Raw genomic sequence first — 16,436 nt, 5'->3', positions numbered from 1 at the left:
AGTTGAACCTCATGAGGTTCAACAAAAGCAAGTGCAGGATTCTGCACCTGGGAAGAAACAATCCTCAGTATAAATACAGACTGGGGGATGAGGTATTAGAAAGCAGCCCTGAGGAAAGGGACTTGGGGGTGCTGCTGGACGAGAAGCTGGACATGAGCAGGCAATGTGCTCTCGCAGCCCAGAAGGCCAATCACATCCTGGGCTGCATCAAAAGAAGTGTTGCCAGCAGATCCAGAGAGGGGATTCTGCCACTTTGCTCTGCTCTGGTGAGACCTCACCTGGAGCACTGTGTGCAGGTCTGGAGCCCTCAATATAGAAAGGACATGGACCTGATGGAGCGGGTCCAGAGGAGGGCCACCAAAATGATCAGGGGGCCGGAGCACCTCTGCTACGAGGACAGACTGAGGGAGCTGGGGTTGTTCAGCCTGGAGAAAAGGAGGCTCCGGGGAGACCTCATAGCGGCCTTCCAGTACCTGAGGGGGGCCTACAGGAAGGCTGGGGAGGGTCTGTTTACAAAGGCCTGCACTGACAGGACGAGGGGCAATGGCTTTAAGTTGGAGAAGGGGAGATTTAGATTGGATATTAGGAAAAAGTTCTTTACCATGAGGGTGGTGGAACACTGGAACAGGTTGCCCAGGGAGGTGGTTGAGGCCCCTTCCCTTGAGATATTCAAGGTGAAGCTCGACGAGGCCCTGGGCAACCTGGTCTAGTTGGGGGTGTCCCTGCTGACTGCGGGGGGGTCGGACTAGATGACCTTTGGAGGTCCCTTCCGGCCTGGACCAATCTATGAATCTATGAATCTATGACTGGGAGCAACCTACGAGAGACCTGGGGGCAGCTCAGCCACCCTGTCCCCTCCCCATCAGCCTGCCCAGGGTGACCCACACACCGGGATCACCCCGGCCGTATAACCACTCCCAGCGCCGGGGGCTCCCTTCCAGCACCCGCGGGAGCACCCCAGGGGTTAACGGGACCCGCTGTTCAACGCTGCTGGGCCGGGGGGGGGGGTGTGGGGGGTGTGGGTGGGCGATACTCACCCCCTAGGTGGACACCCCGCCACCCCCCCACCCCCCAAAAAATGGAGGCGGGGGCTGCGGGGCCGGTGGTTTCCGCCCCGCCGCATTCCGACAGCGTGAGTCAGGGCGTGAGGCGGGGGGGGTGGGGGGGGGAGAGCGGCGGGATGCCTCGTCCCGCAGCCCCGGTGGCGGGACTGGGGCGGCCGCCGTCCCCGCTTGGATTCCCCTCTGCCATTTGCATGCCGCGGCTGTGAATGGCGTGCCCGGCCGGCCGGCCCCTGGCACGGGGGAGGAGTCTCTGCTCCTTACTCGGGCCGAGCTCGGAGGCGCCGGTTCCTTAAACCACACCGGGGAACCGGCCCGACACACCCCCCCCCCCCCCTTCACTACCACCACCACAGGCCCTTCGCGCCCCGCCGGCACGGTGAGTGCGGACAAGGGGAGAAAAGAGGGGAGGGGGGGGGAATACTCCGGGAGGGGGGTGGGGGGGGCACACGGGGAAAAGGTGAGGTGAGGGCTCCGTCCCGTCCCGCCGCCTCAGCCGCCCCTCGGCAGCCCCCTGCTGGCGGCCCGATCCTGAGGGGCGGCCTCCGCCGAGGGCCGTTCCCTGCCCGGCTGAGGCGGCGCGGGCCCGCGCCGCCTCAGCCGGGCAGGGAGCGGCCCTCGGCGGGGACCGCGGGGCCGGGGTTGGGGGAAGCCGGCGGCCTGAGGTAAGTACCGGGCCCGACCCCTCTCAGGGAACCGGGGTGGGGAACACCTTGGCCCGCCCCGCTGCGAGGGGGGTGCTTTGGGGTACCCCCTGTCAAGGGGGTCGATGGTTCTCCTGCGGCTTCAATTGACCCCCCGGCCGTAGGTTGGTGGCTGGTTTGGGCTGAGGCGAAATCCACGCCGCGGAAGGTGAGAAAGGCTTCTTTTCCCACCCCTCCGCCTCCCCCGGTACCGGTGGGCGCCGGTGTTGGGGCGAATTGGGCTGGTGGAAAACGGATGGCTTTTTACAGGGAAACGTTAGTTTTCCGCTGGATTCCAGCTCCTGAGCTCTTTCCACGCGGCGCTGCTGGCACGGAGCGAGGGATCGAAACAGACCAATGCCTCTGCAGGATTGAGCCCCTTTGGGCTCCTCGGAGAGCGACCTCTCCTTTCCCCATGGTAGCACACACACGCAATTAACCAGCCCTGCTCTGCCAAAGTGCCCCCCTTGTGCCTAATTAGACCTGTGCTTTTCTCTCCTGTAACTCAGTCGAGGGGAACGGCAGCACAAATGAGTTTTTTTTCCTGGTGCTGGAGCATTCCCCGTGCACGACTCGGTTCTGGCTGCTGATTCTCTTGCAGGTTGGCTTGGCATCGTGTTGGTCAGGGATGTCTCCAGGCCGGGTCTGAGAGCCAGCAGGAAGTTGTTTCCTTTCTTCCTGTTTTTGTCCCCATGGCTGCTAATTTCCTCTGGGAAGAAAGCTGGGCATTCTGCAGTAAAGGAAAAAATAGTCACACGTAACGGGAAGGGAGAAGGTAGCAAAGCCGAAGGCGCTTCTGAATGGAGCACGGGAGCAGGAAGGAGCGTGGGGTGTTAACAGCAGCGATGCTGATAGAGCAGCAGAGACCAGGAGCTGCCTTTGTGCTGTGAACACAGGTGTAGCAAGGGCCCTCTTGGGACAAGCTGGGGAGCAGACCCTTGGAAGGAGAATTGGATCTCCAGTGCATGGGTATTTGTTGCTCTCCAGCTCTTCTGTCTCAGTGGTGCAGGGTTTCCAAGAGGAGGTGATAACTCATGTTAGATCAGTTGATATAGTTGGAAGAGACAGATGAACTTTCAGATACTTCCTTCCTTTGAGTTTTGATTGTTAAAAGCCCTTGTGTGCTTGAAAGCTTGTCTGCTTTTGTTTTAACCCTCTGTTGCTCTTATAACAGCCATCCTCCCTCCCTCTTGCTGCGTCCCTCTTGTGTCCTCCGTGGCTGGGCAGCCCAGGTCTCCGCTGTCCGTGTGCGGGTTCATGGGGAGCCCGAGCTGGGACCTTGCCAGCCTCCCAAGAGGTGCTGTGGGTTTGGAACAGGGGAACGAGCTTCGTTACGACCTCTGGGCCCATCGGTCCTGAGCCCCCCGGGACGGTGGTGGCTCTCACGTGTGGTCACGTCTCAGTGGTGTGCCCGCTCCTGTGCGTTCCCATGAAAGGAGGTTAATGCTGCGCAGCGTAAAAGCAACTCCCACAAAACTAGTTCTGCTCTGGGACTTCCCATCACAGGCCTCTTTTTTTTTTTTTTTTTTTTAAGCAATACACTTGCAAGAGATCTGCCTACAAACTGGATTTTCAGGTTCTGGGGAAAGCCATGGGCTGGCCCCGGTCTCAGGAATGTCTTGCTCTGTGCTGGGTCGGCTTCAGCCAGGATGATGAGGAGTTTTGGATGCAGAGAGCGCTGCTCACCTGCAGAGCAGAGCGGGCACCTCTTCTCCAGCAAGCTGGTCCTTCCTGTGGCTTGGTGCTTGAGAGCGTGTGGCCCTGATGTGTCACCTCAGTCAGGAGTTACGTCCCTCGCAGTGGGCTAGGGCCTCGTCACTGGACTTGGCAGATGGCTCGTTTCACTTTTGTGGTGGGGACTGCCACAAGGCTGCAGCTGAGCGAGGTCTCCAGGCAGGAATAGGAATTCCTTTTGGGGTCATCAGTCCTGTTCCTCTGGAATCCAGCCCCGGAGAGTAGCCAGCAAGTCCCAGCATGTTCCCCTGAAAGAGGCAGGGTCTGCTGAGTGTGGCATGATAGGACAGTTTATTCTGGGCACAGAGCCCACATGCTCAGATATAATTAGCAAAGATTTGATTCCATTCAGTGTGTTGGATCTCTCTGCAGTGCAAGCACAGCCTGGTTAGCGCTGAAGGCCTGAGATGGGCAACATGACCAGGAGTTTCGGGTTGTTTTCCTCTTCCATTCAGTGCATCCGGCAGAAGAGTTGGCAGCGCACCCCGCATGCTACTGGGGGTGCTGCTGGCTGAGTGGGACTGGCTGTGGGCTGAAGATCCTGTCATTTCTCTATCTGTATCTCTAGAGCTCTTAGCCAGCAGAGCAGCCTTTGATAAGATTCTTCCCTTGTGGTTGCTGCTTTTCTTGGTTATCTCTGGAGGCCTTGGCATCCCGTGGAGAGCATGTGCACTTCTCGGAGGTTCCAGCATTAATTGTGACCCAGCATGACACTTCTATTAATTGCTGTTCTGCAGCCACCAGACTGTTGCCAGTTTATGACACATTTCAGTAGAAATACTTAAAACTCAAGGATGGGTTCCTTCCTTCACATTTCCCTTGAGCCTAGAGGTGGATTAGTTTCCTTTCTTTTCAGCTGAAGAGGTGCTGGGCTCCAAGTCTGACTTTATCATGGTCTAGTTAGAACAAAACAGACAAGAAATGTGGGGGTGTGGCACTGCTACTGTAAGGCTACCTTACCTGCTGGAGTTTCAGGTAACTCTCAGAAGGTGTGTGTTTCCCTCCTGCTGAGAGACCTGTGTTGCATCCTCTCTGCTGAGAGTATGACAGCATCTCAACTCGCGCTGTGGGAGCTGCAACCTGAATTTAGTGGGACTTGTGTCTGGGTGATGGGTAGAACATCCCAGTGCTGCTGGAAAGTCAAGTGAAGATGGTCTCTTTCCTCAGAGAAGGAGAACTTTGGTGCCCAGGGTCATGCAGGTAGTTGTCTCCCCAGTGGTGGGGTTTTTAGCTTTGTTGTTGGTTGGTTTGGTGGGGTTTTTTGGTCTTTTTGTTTGTTTTTTGCCTCGTTCAGAACTAGCAGATGAACCAGTTGAACCGAATGGACACCAGGACCTGTTGCTTCATCTGTTAGTGTCCAGCGACTCCCCTCTGAGGTCAGCACCCACCATGCAAGTAACAGAAAAGTATTTAGGAAGGGACAATCCCAGCCCTGCAGCTATTAGTCCTAAGAGATTAGGGAGGCAGCTGGCAAGATTTAACCTTGGAAGGAAATGGATCTGTTAGACAGGATTTCCCATGGTCGTGCTGGCAGCCCTATTTCTGTGTCCTTGAAGGACCCCAAACCAATTTGTTGTGTGGTGTGTGCTCTTGCCATCCAGGTCTGCTTGCATAGAGTCATGAAGACACTCGCTCCAGCACAGCGCAGGACAGGCAAGGTTTGCCTGCCCACCTCTCTGTTTTCACAGGCAGGCTTCACTGTGCCATTGGGAAGGTCTGGGGGCAACCCTGAGAGAGTAAGGTTTCCACAGGGAGTGGTGGAAATTGTATCTGCACTGAGACTGCCTGTTGTTGTGTCCTTGTTAGTCAAACTTCAGGAGTTTCCAATTGCTTGCTCCTTTTTTTTTCGGTCCTTCTTCTCTAGCTGCTGTCCAGGACTGGTCAAAGCCCACCGAAGATCACATCTCTCATACTTGTTTCAGTCCATGCTGCTGTAGGAATGAGGAAGTGGGTGGATTTTTTTTAACGTGCGTTGGGATGATGCCACAACGAGCCAATTCGTAGCTGAGTTTTTGACCAAATCATCCAAACTATCGTCAAATCTTTTTGAATAACAAACAGTGGCTGTTTGCTCCTTGCTGAAGGCAGAGAGCTTATTCTTCATGTTAACTTCAACTGTGAAATCTCCTAAAGCTACGGAGTGCAGGTTTCATTGGTTGTGTGCTCTGTTTGCTGTAGAGACTGCAAATGTCAGATTGACATACGGCTTGTTCTTGCTGAAATTTCCTTTGGGTGCACTCTTCAAATAAGTAGATACACCATTTGTGTCAAATATAATTAAGGCCGCTTTTTGCACATTATAGAAATGTTGGAACTGTCATGATACGGACCTGAGCAGGTATGTTCTCATAGCCTGAGATAAGTGCTCAAATTCTGAGGCCTTTAGCAACGAACAGACCTTGCCTTAGTAATTGCAGCATCTCCAAAACACAGTGATTATTAAAGGAAATGTAATTTCTTCTCGGTGAACTAAGAAGTATCATTGCAAAAGACTTCCCTGGCGCAGTACAGCCTTCCCAGGGGGAGAAGAGATATCAAGACATGCCTGATCTTGCCTTTTCTGGAAAGCCTACCTTTGCCGCCTCCTCCCCTTCCTGTTTCCACTTCGCTGAGAGACAGCCCCTTGCTCTGCTGGTCAGCAGCAATCCCTGCTTTGAAGGTGGTTGTTGGTTGGTTTTGTTTTTTTTTCCTTTAAAAAGGAACAATCCGTATGAGGTCATGCTGAAGCTGTGCAAGACGCTGCTTTTACTGTTCTGCAGATCCGGCTCTTACTTGGCTTTGACTCAGTGAAAGTTATAACAGCTTGAATTTTAAAATCTCGAGGGCTCGGACGGCTGGGTTGACAAATACGGCGTCTGTGTTTCAGGAGTTATTGCCCTGTAGCAGTCAGCACACGGGAGGTATGTTTCTCTGCTGCTTGAATTCAAAGCCCAGTGCTTTAAAGTGAACTGGAGCAGATAGCAGGCTGTGAGTTGTTTTGCTAAAAAGTGTGGGCGCACCTTCCTTTTCTCTGCCTGCTCTGGGGCTGTGATTTCAGGGAGAGCAGTGACAGAGAATGTGCCATTCACTCAGATTGAAGAAATATGGCTCACTTTGCTTTACCAAAAAAAAAAATGTAAAAATCTAAGTCGGAATTTTGATTATTTCTATTTGTGTTATAAATGAGTTGGTGCATTGGGCACACGTGAGCGTACACATGTGCACACACACCTGCAGAGCAGGACAAGCTCCTCCTGCAACTGCTTTCCAGTTAGACAAAGTCGGAGGTGGTGTGTGGCCAGCGAGCACTAGCAAGAGTAGAAATTAGAGCACCAGAGCGGCTGGCTGGCTCTCCTGTGTGCCTGGCTAAATCACTAATGCTTAGGAAGAGCAGCTCCAACTGAACCAGCTGTGCTCCCAGTCCTTGGCTGTGAAATTGTTCTTTTGAAGGATTTCCATAGCTGGGGACACTGCTGGTGGATGCAGGCTTGTTCTCTCACTTGTATCCAGGTGAACAGAACCGTGGTTTTGTTGGAAAGATCAGGTGTGTGATGTTGAGTGAGGATACTCTGAGTTTCAAAGGAACATGCAAGGAAAGCTGGCCTGAAGGACTCTGATGCCACGGTTTCTATCCTTCCTGAATATAAAGTGTCTTCTGGTGGCTCCAGCGTTTGTTATTGTTATTTCCTCTAAGATTTTTTTTTTTTTAAGATTGCTATTCAGGGTGGTTTTATGTAACTTTCCATAGGAAATGTTGTCATTTGTGGCAGTTTTGATCTCATTTGCCAATGAGGGGTTTTTATTTAGCACAACAAACAGTGATTCTTAGCTGCTTTTAGTGCTGAGAGTCTTTGCCATGGAGGTTGGTTGGCTTTTGGTCCAACATCATTTTTAGTTTGGGGTATTGTGGTCTTTTTAGGGGAGGTTGCTAGTTTTGGCAGTTGCTTTTCCATCGATTGTTTATTGATGTTGTGTTTTCTAAATGAAGAATGTTGTAGTCACTAAGAGGCTTTACTTTACCAAGAGAATCGCTCTTGAGGTGGGTGCACAGGCAGCAGCTGTTCCGAAAGCAGCCAGAGCCAGCATTTGCTGCTGTCCTGAGAGTTGTACCAGTGCTGTGTTCCTGGCTGTTCTTGTGCCCCGAGCCCTTACGGTGCCTGTGATGAATGTGAGAGCTGGTAGAAGAAACTTACAAATGCAGGATTTCAATGAAAAATGATAACTTTGGTAAAATGCAGTGGTTTTGTTTTCTAATGTGGGGTCATGGCTATGCTGACAAAAGCATTGCTGTTACTCCTACCTTGCTGTATAATTGAGGCAATGACTGTGTCCTCGGGACTTGTGGATCAGCCAGTACTTTACAGCGCATCTGTTTTACTAGTAATGAAAATAAATCCGGAACAGGGTCTTCTGGAGCCCCATTGAATTGTTGCAATGAGTTCAATGTGTACTAAAATAGTTTCTGTGATCACTCTTTCCTGCTGCTTTGTTCATGAGGAGCTCTAGTGGCGCTGAAGAACGTGTGGACCCAGGCAGAGCACTGAGACAACCATGCTTTGAGGCTGCTGGGGACCCCGGAACGAAGGGCTCTGCTGGCTCAGCGTGGGCACTGGTGACCCAGCGGGCAGCACCTTCGAACAGGATGCAAGAACAAGGTTCCTGTAGATGATTCTTCTCTGGATACACTTCCAGTACTGGCAGTCTGTTGCTTATAATTGGAATTGTTAATATTTGAGTTGTTAACGTGATACTTGTTATCCATTCTGGCTACATTCACTGTGGCACTGGCCCAGCAGTAGTATCCTGGCTTCCTGCATAGGCGTTGCTGAGATGCATCAGCCATCTGGTAATGGATCTAGGTAGAAACCAGCTCCTTTTAAGGACCAGGCAGTGCTGACACTACTGGCTTCCCCAAGGAATGGGAGTGCTGGGCAGTGCTGGCTTCTCACCCCCTCTGGAGCTGTTAGCAGGTATGGTCACCAGTCCATGCCCAGAGGTAGCCTCTAAGTAGTCTGCTGTGACCAGAGCATTTGGATGTGGCTGCTGGAAATATGGCTACTGCATGAGGGGCCGGGCTGGTGTTCTCTGGGCAAAGCTGCAGGTGTGTTCATGGAGAAACACAAAGAGAATGAAGATACCAAAGTTCTCCAGAAGGTTTCCCACTGCTCCTCCCTCTTTGTTGGTCACGTTTTATGCTCAGACTCTTCCTCTTGCTGGTATCCGGGTAGGTTGTAGATGGCTCTGTGTTGGGTTTACTTAAGCAGGTGGAGTTGGGTGCTGATTGCTCATCACCTGGGCCCTGTGTGGGCTCTGGGCACAGGGGTGCTGGCTGGTGCTGTGAACCTGCTTCTGTCGTCTGGGTCATATGTGCTTGGGAGATGGAAAAGGCAGCCCCTCTGCCCAGTCTGCTCTACTTGGCTCCCTTCCACCTCATTGCTTTGTGGCTGCCACAGGCCATAGGTGAGCAGAGGGAACTCATCCCTTGGGAACCCTTCTGTGGAAGCTGCCCGTGGTGAGGCTTGGCTGTCAGCTCTAGAGAAGTTTGTAGATGGTTTGGATGTTTTCACATCTGACAACCCCACCAAAAAGTCCCTCTGCCTCTGATGATGTACTAGTATTTTATTCCTGCTGCACTCAACACCTGCATTGAGGGCACTTCTCAGATTATTTAAGCCTCAAGAGATGCAGACCCCACCACCTCCCTCGTGATAATTGTTAGCTTCCCACAGTGCTACAAGTGTGAGTTTTTGGCTGTCTTTTCACGATAGCTTTCAGCTGTGCTGCCTTGAGAAGCAGTCCAGTTATCTGGCTCCAGCTGCTCTTTTTGTTCCCGCTTCTTCCCCTTTCCTTCTGCTGGCACAAGTGTTTGTGGAGCCATGTGGTGACTTGGATCAGGGAAGGAGCTTGGGCTGGAACAAACCATTTTCTTTGCTGAGCTAATGTGGGTCGGTTCCCAGTGTGGATCACCTGACAGCTGCAGGGATGCTCATGCCAGCATGAGGAGGGGGACAACACAGAGGGCTGGGGGCGCTGCTTCTTCTGTTGGCTTGTATCTCTTTCATCTTTATAGCTTGAAATTTGGGCATTGGCTTCTGTGTTCTTGTTACTATTCTATTACTATTGCAGCCTTTTGTCTCCTGCAACAAAAGGACCTCGAAGATCAGCCTGTTGCCTGTGTGAGTGTTTGCAGATTGCAGTTGGGGGTCATCTTTTAACCTGTATTTGGAGAAGTTCAGCCGCAGATCTGGGGACTAACAGGAATCAGAGGAGTTTTTTGAGCTCCCTGTTTTTCCTCTCTCTTCTATACGAGGGCACCAGACCTGGATGCCCTTCAGGTCCCGCATGAAGCTGCTTTGAAAGCTTTTTATGCTGACGTTCCAGTAGGAGCTCATTTATGATTGATTTCCATCATGACCTGCATCTTTTTCTGGAAATCAAGAAAATCGGTTGCTCAGAGAGACCCCAGATCTGCTTTCCTGATCATGGGATTGGCTCACATACATTCAGACTTCGCTGCCAGATGTTTTTATTACCTATATTTAAAACCCTCTGGCTCTGTATACAGCTGAGCCTTCTCCAAGTTCAGTGGAGAAGTTGAAGCTTTGCACTCTCTGTGAGCTTCTTGCATACCAGTATCATTCTAGAGGACTTTGATTGAAATCTAAACCCTTGGGTTTTTTCTAATGTAGCTTCGCTTTTCCTGTCTAGGGGTCTGCCTGGCCTCTTCCAAGCCAGGAAGTTTCCACTGGTATTTCTCAGCTAATTAAATTAAGTGGTTGACGGTGAGATCCCTCAGCACTGCCTTGGTTGCTTGGGTAGCCACAGAAGTTAAAGACCTTCCCCATAAGATTCACCCCACCGCCATGGGTTCCTGGTGGCACGGCTCTGTGGTGGTGCTTGCATGCTGCTTTTCCACGGTCTGCTGGCATGCTGGTTTTATGGCCACATGCTCACATGCGTCACTCCTTTCTAGCCCTTTTTAGAGTACTGGTTGAAAAGAAAACTAGGGAGGAAGACTGTGTGCCTTTAATTCACTCTCAAGGCAAAGGCCTCTCTTCCATCGGAGCCTGTGCAAAGGCTTTCACTACCCCAGATCCATTTCTTCCATGTTCTACTTTGACATAAAGCTTAAAAGACAGTTTGGGTAGGGACAGGCCTTTCCAATGTGCCACACTGGCAGGAAAGCTATGTCTTTTAATAAGAGGTTGGCTATTCCCCAGTCCTCATGTCTGGTCGCTCTCCAGAGGACCAGAGCAGGGGCTCGGTGTGCTGCGTGCGCGTTGGGGGGTGCAAATGCAGTCCCCTGAGCACTGACCTGCCAGGCTGGGGATGGAGCAGCTCTGTTTCATACGGGCAGGGACAAAGGCTTGGGCTGTAGTTTGATGTTTCAGCTGAGCTGCTATTGTGCTGTGTTATCACTGAACAGGCTGGTCTTACCCTTCCTCTCTCAGGTTGCATAGAGCATATCTGAAATTGTCTGAGCCTCTTCAGGATGCTGGATCAACAGGAAATAATATACTAAGGTTAGTTTTGTGCTGGTAAAACACCTTAAAGTGGCTCACTGGAGTAAGGCGAGACTGCTCTTTGGGCAGCAGCTAGCTGTCACGTTGGTTTGCCTGCAGGTGGAAAGAAGGGCCTTGGGGAACCGTTGCATGCGTGATCTGGTGCAGGATGTTGTAGGCAGCTCTGGTCTCTACCTGCACTCCAGCAGAACTTCTGCACGGCAGAGGGCAGTGAGAGGGGGCAGCGTGTTGGAAGGGTGGCCCTGCCAGCTCCCTGCTGTGCGGGGCTAAGAGGGAAGCGTGTCCACCTCGCTCCCTGTCAGGCTTCTGCTCAGAGGTGCCTGGATTGCTCAGGTCCCAGCTTCTGCTTGGCAGTCTGTGGGTCTGCAAAACCTTACAGCATCTCCTCCAAGCTCTCCTCTTTCTCTCCAAGTGAGGGTCGGGAAAGCAGGAGAGCACCCTGCCCGGGGCCACTGCTAGAGCAGTGCTGATGGCCTTGTTTCATTTCCGAGGTAGTTTTAGGGTGGGATGTGGTGGTGGTCTCAGCCGAAGCCTGGGTGTTGCACCCAAGAGCGCGGGGTCACAGGCCTGTTCTACCTCCCCCGTCCCCGCCTGCCCCCAGCCCCCCCATCTGGCTTGTTTTAAAGGTCTGGCTCACGCTTGGTTTTTGAGATATTATTTGTAACTTGTTGGGCCTGATCCACGCTAGATGGTTTTATTGGCAGCCACGAGACTGAAACCCCACTGCTCCTCTTCTCCTTGGACTTCCTGCCTTTTCCCTGCTGTGCCAGCAGAAATGCTCCTGGAGAGAGAGGCACAGCCAGCAGCCCGTTGTCTCCCCTGGCTCCCTCTGTCTGGAGAACACATTTAGGATCCCAGTTTCTTTGCTGTCTCTCCACCCGGATGCCTGCCGCTGGGCCTCAGCCGGAATAGCTGCATGGGCAGACCCCTTTAGGTACATGGGACTGACCTGGGACACTACAAATACAGCTGCTGCAGTGATGGGGGTTTGAAAAATGGAGAAAAACAGCTGGAGGCTGACCATGGGATGCGGTGATCGGATTGCAGCGGAATAGCCCTGGTGTCTGTTACCTCCTGGGGGTGTCTGCAGGAACATGCACACGCTGTGCTGGAGAGGAGCAGTGGTGTTGGAAAAAGCAGGTGGTTTGTCTTCACGTGGTAGGGTAAAATGAAGTTGGGTTTTTGTTTTGGTTTGTGGTTTGTTGTTCTTAGGTTTTTTTTCATTTGGAATGTTTGTGGGGAAAAGCAGCTTTATTTTAAATGGGAATGTTGGTAAAACTCACATTTTGGAAGAAAAAAATCAACACGGGAATAGCTTCAGTTGTCTGTTGAAATGGAAGGATGGTCTGTCTTTCAAATGACTGTGCAAATCTCTGAGTGTATTTGAGATGCCTGTCAGCTCTAGGAGCATGCTCAGGCTTCTGTACAAGGCTTTTCCTTCTCTGTTTGGGTCGGTGGATTTCACTAAGCAGCTTTTCTTGATCATGTGCCAACTTTGGAATTTAATGCTTTCTTAGCCTGACCCACAGCACAGTGGATTTGGCTTTCGTTCTAGGACTGTGACCTTGCTTTGGCATGGAGCTTTTGAAGATGACTTTCCCAGAGTATCTGCGATATACAAGTTTTTTTTCTTTTGTTTGTTTATTTCAATTGAAATTGACTTTATTAATCATTTTTGTGCTGCTACAGCAGTTGCACGTGCAGCTGATCAGTTAGAAGAAGTGAGGTTTGTCAATGCCACGCGTTCAGCCTGTGTGCTGGAGGGGAGTTTGTATTTCCAGATTTCCTCAGCTTTGTGGTGCTGAGGGAACAGCTTCTTAGCTGATTGAGCAGTGCGGGTGGTGACACCGAGACTGGGAGGAGATGTCCAGGCGGATACTGGGCCTTTCCACCTCTTCCCAGTCATACCAGTCTCCTTGCTCCTGTCTCCAATGGCTCCTATGTGCGTTTGGCAATAGTGGAGACTTCTCTCTTGATGCCATGTGTTGGAGTCGCTGTCCTGATGGTTTACAAAAGTTGAGTTTTAAGCCCCAATGACAGTTTGCAAAAGCTTTGAAGGCGTGAACATTTCCACCTACCCAGGATGAAGATACTTAGCTGGTGTCTAGGTTGGTGGAGCACTTTCTGGACTTTGAGAGATGCTGCGAACCACAAGCACCAGGTGAGGGGTCTGGAACAGCTCTTGTCCAAGGACTGAGCAGCTGGATGTGGATCCCGCTGTGTTTGTGGGAGGAGAGGGTGGTAGGAAGGGCATGGAAGAGATCTGTAGAGCCAGGATTGGTGTGGAGAAAGAGGATAGGGAAAAGCTGTTTGCTATTCTGGCCAAAGACCCACAGGGTATCAAGTGAACCCAGGAAACGGCAAGTGTAGAGACAAACTGAAGAAGGTGGCTTGTCACACAGCACGTGTTTCAGCTCCGGAGCAATTTTTCACATGCAGTTATAAATATGGAAAGTTTGCTTGGATTAGAAGACGATTTGGATAAATTCTGGAAGAAAAATCATTGGAAGGATATGGAGATGGATGGAGAACCACCAAATGCAAAGACATCTCTGGCACAAGAAGCCTCTGGGTTATTCATAGCACATGCCGTGACTCTGTCCTGGGAGATGTGACTGTCGAGTGATCCCATGCTCTGTGCCCGCTGCCAGGCATCCTCTATTGGAAATGAGATACTGCCTTTAGACGGGCGCTTGGCCTGGCCTTGTGTGGCTGTGCTGTGCGTGCTCCCATCCTGCTGCTGCCAGGGACCTCTTAAAAACACTGAGAAATTGGGACTGAGGTTATGGGACTGTTCAAACGAAATATGTGTCAATGTGGTCAACTTAGAAACGAAGCCCATTGGCCTCATTAAACACACGGACAATGTATCCTGAGACACTAACCCCTGAAAATAGTCAAGGGGTTAGTGTGAAACTCAGCATGTGGTCTTCGTGCAGTGCAGTTAGGTGCTCTGCTTGTAGTCACACTTGAAACTCACCTGGTTTTCAAAACTGTGTGTGCTTACCCAAATATATATGCATTTTGATGCTTTGCTGTTTTTACAAGAACAAGGGAGACAATGTATATTTATATAGCAAATGCCCATTTTACTTATTAAGATCATTCTGAGGCAAGATACTGCTTTCTGTAATACTGGGCCTTATTTTCTTTAGTAGAGCATTTGTGCATCGTCTGCTTTTCAAGATCCTGATTGCTGTGCCCTCAAAGGAGGGTGACAGATGTATGTTCAAACCCTTCAGGCAAAGGAAAATTCATGAAATGAAATAGGGTCCCCAGCCTTCTCAAGAAGGCTTTAAAGAACTCCTTAACTGCTGAAGTTTGGGAGTAAGCAGTCCGTGGCCTCTGTCAGCTTTGTGAATCTCAGCTAGACATCTTTTTCTTACGTAAAGTACAAAGTTGAGTCAACTTTGGGGATAATCGTAAGGCCACGGGCTTGACCCCATGTGCATGCATGCTCAGTCCTCTTCTTCCCATGTGGCATGTGTGGATGCTGCTGGAGGTCCCCACGCTCCAGTCTGCATGGGTCACAGTGAATCCAATGCTGGATGGGTGGACATCCCTGTCCCTGGCAATTTAGGAAGGGGGATGCTGAGAACAGATTTCATCAGAAGGTCTGTCACAGAGCGAAACTTTGGTGCAGGAGCTCTTGGGCAATAGAAGAGTGATTCATTCCCTGCCTTCCTGGCTTGGTCTCACCTTTTGATAAAGCTGCAAACCTTACACACGTCTGTGTGCTTTATACCCAGCGCATCTGCTCACAGAGGCAGCTCTGTAGGTGGACAGGAAGGAAGTTGAGTGATGTCTGCTCATTGAAGAGATGCTGGAAGATGAAGAGTTGCTCGTTCACAGGAGGAGGCTCTTGAGCTGTGTCACAAGGGGCCTATGTTCAAAATGGGTTGTGTTTGGTCACCCCAGAGTGGTGGCTCTGTCCCTCTTGGCTGGTCTCTGATTAAAGCACCTCAGAAAGCCCTGGTGTTTGTGACCCTCACAGCTCTTTGCTTTGCACCGAGGGAGTTTTTCAGATGTGAGAAATCTGCTTTGCTTTCTGGCCTCACCATGAAGACAAGTTTGCCTGTTCTATATGCTAGACGGAAAGCTGTCACATAGTGGATTTACCCTTGCTGAGAGCTCGCTATTCGCACCTTATAGGAAGTTAGAACAGATGCATTCAGTCACCCCTGCGGCGAGGGGTGGAGGGAAGGCAGGAGTTGTGTTCCTCCAATGCACGGCACTGCGTCTGTGCGCACAGGACCATGGCGCATGTACAAAGGGCATGTCTGTACAGGCGAGACTGTGAATTCCCAGACTTTTGGGGGCCTGTGGTATTTGCTGAAACCCAACCTTCATCCACCTACAGCTGAGTCCTCCCTTTCTGTCGTTCCGGCTCAGCTGAGCGCGGCGCTCCTGGCAGCCAGCCCAGCTTACACGACTGAGCCGGCAGCTGGTCTTCAGCTCCTTTTAGATGAGATTCTCTTCTCCTGACCCAATCCGGATCATCCCCCACTCACTTTTGTTGACCTATTTCCCCATCCCCCTACCCCCCCGCTGTCTATCTTTCGCAATGGTAGGCTTCAAACCAGGACGATCGTTCGTGTGGCTCTCTTTCCAGAGCAGCTGCAGTGAGCTGTGGGAATATGGTGGAAATGCCATGAAAGGCAGCGCGTGGTTTGGAGAACCAGTGCTTAATTTAGGTTGGGAGGGACCTTTGCAGGTTCTCTGGCTTGGCTGCTGTGCAAGGCAGGGATAATTCAGGCCTTGTTTAGTTGAGTGTCGAATGTCTCCAAGGATGGAGGTCCCTCTGCTTCTGGTCCTGTCCTAGGACTTGGCCGCTCTCAAGGAAGAATCCTTGCATATTAAACTTATTGTGCATTTAAAAGAAATTGTGCTAACATTGTTAAGAGCACTGACTTTTAATCCAAACAGAGCTTTTCTCCAACTCCCTTTCAAATCATGTGTGCCTGCTAAGGTAACGGGATGCTTATTCCATCTGTCCACCATGGTGGGGGAAAAGGCTGGGACTCTTGATTTTTTTTTTTTTTTTTTTTATATATGTATATATATTCTTTTTGTCCCCTATGGGATCTATAGCCTAGAACAACACAAGGAGGAAGCTGGGAGGGAATTAAATCTGTTATCCTATTTAGCACACGTGCTTCTCACTGCTATCTTGTGGTTGTGTGTGTGCTAGGAGAGGAAGAAGGTTGGAAGGTACCTGTGGAGGTATCTGAGCTGATGTCCCTCCAATGAAATCTGTTTTCTAAATTGTTTTTCTGAGTGTGTACAGTAAAGTAGGTGCCCTGCCAGCCTGAGAGAGCTGCATGGTCCCTGTCCCACTGATTGCAGCCTAAACAGGAGGAGAAAGTTGCAGGGTAGTGGAGTGGGCAAGATGACAGTGTGTCACTGTGGTTACTTTGGTGTTTTGGTAACACAGTGGTTTTTATTTAAATACCATA

The 16,436-nt window shown here is 51.0% G+C and overlaps 1 protein-coding gene across 1 annotated transcript in view; it reads left to right on the top strand.

Annotated features, from left to right (window-relative positions):
* Nucleotides 1-1,660: 1,660 nt before the first annotated feature.
* Nucleotides 1,661-16,436, top strand: part of RHBDF1 (rhomboid 5 homolog 1) — a 36,419-nt gene continuing 21,643 nt past the window's right edge. The window contains exon 1 of the mRNA XM_074158808.1: nucleotides 1,661-1,726. The gene's annotated coding sequence lies outside the window, so the exon portion shown is untranslated. The remainder of the gene's footprint in view (nucleotides 1,727-16,436) is intronic.

Source organism: Numenius arquata, chromosome 14 (genome assembly GCF_964106895.1).
Source record: "Numenius arquata chromosome 14, bNumArq3.hap1.1, whole genome shotgun sequence".
Classification (NCBI taxonomy): Eukaryota; Metazoa; Chordata; class Aves; order Charadriiformes; family Scolopacidae; genus Numenius; species Numenius arquata.
The sequence above is the reverse complement of the archived record's forward strand: the minus strand, read 5'-3'. Positions and strand labels throughout refer to the sequence as shown.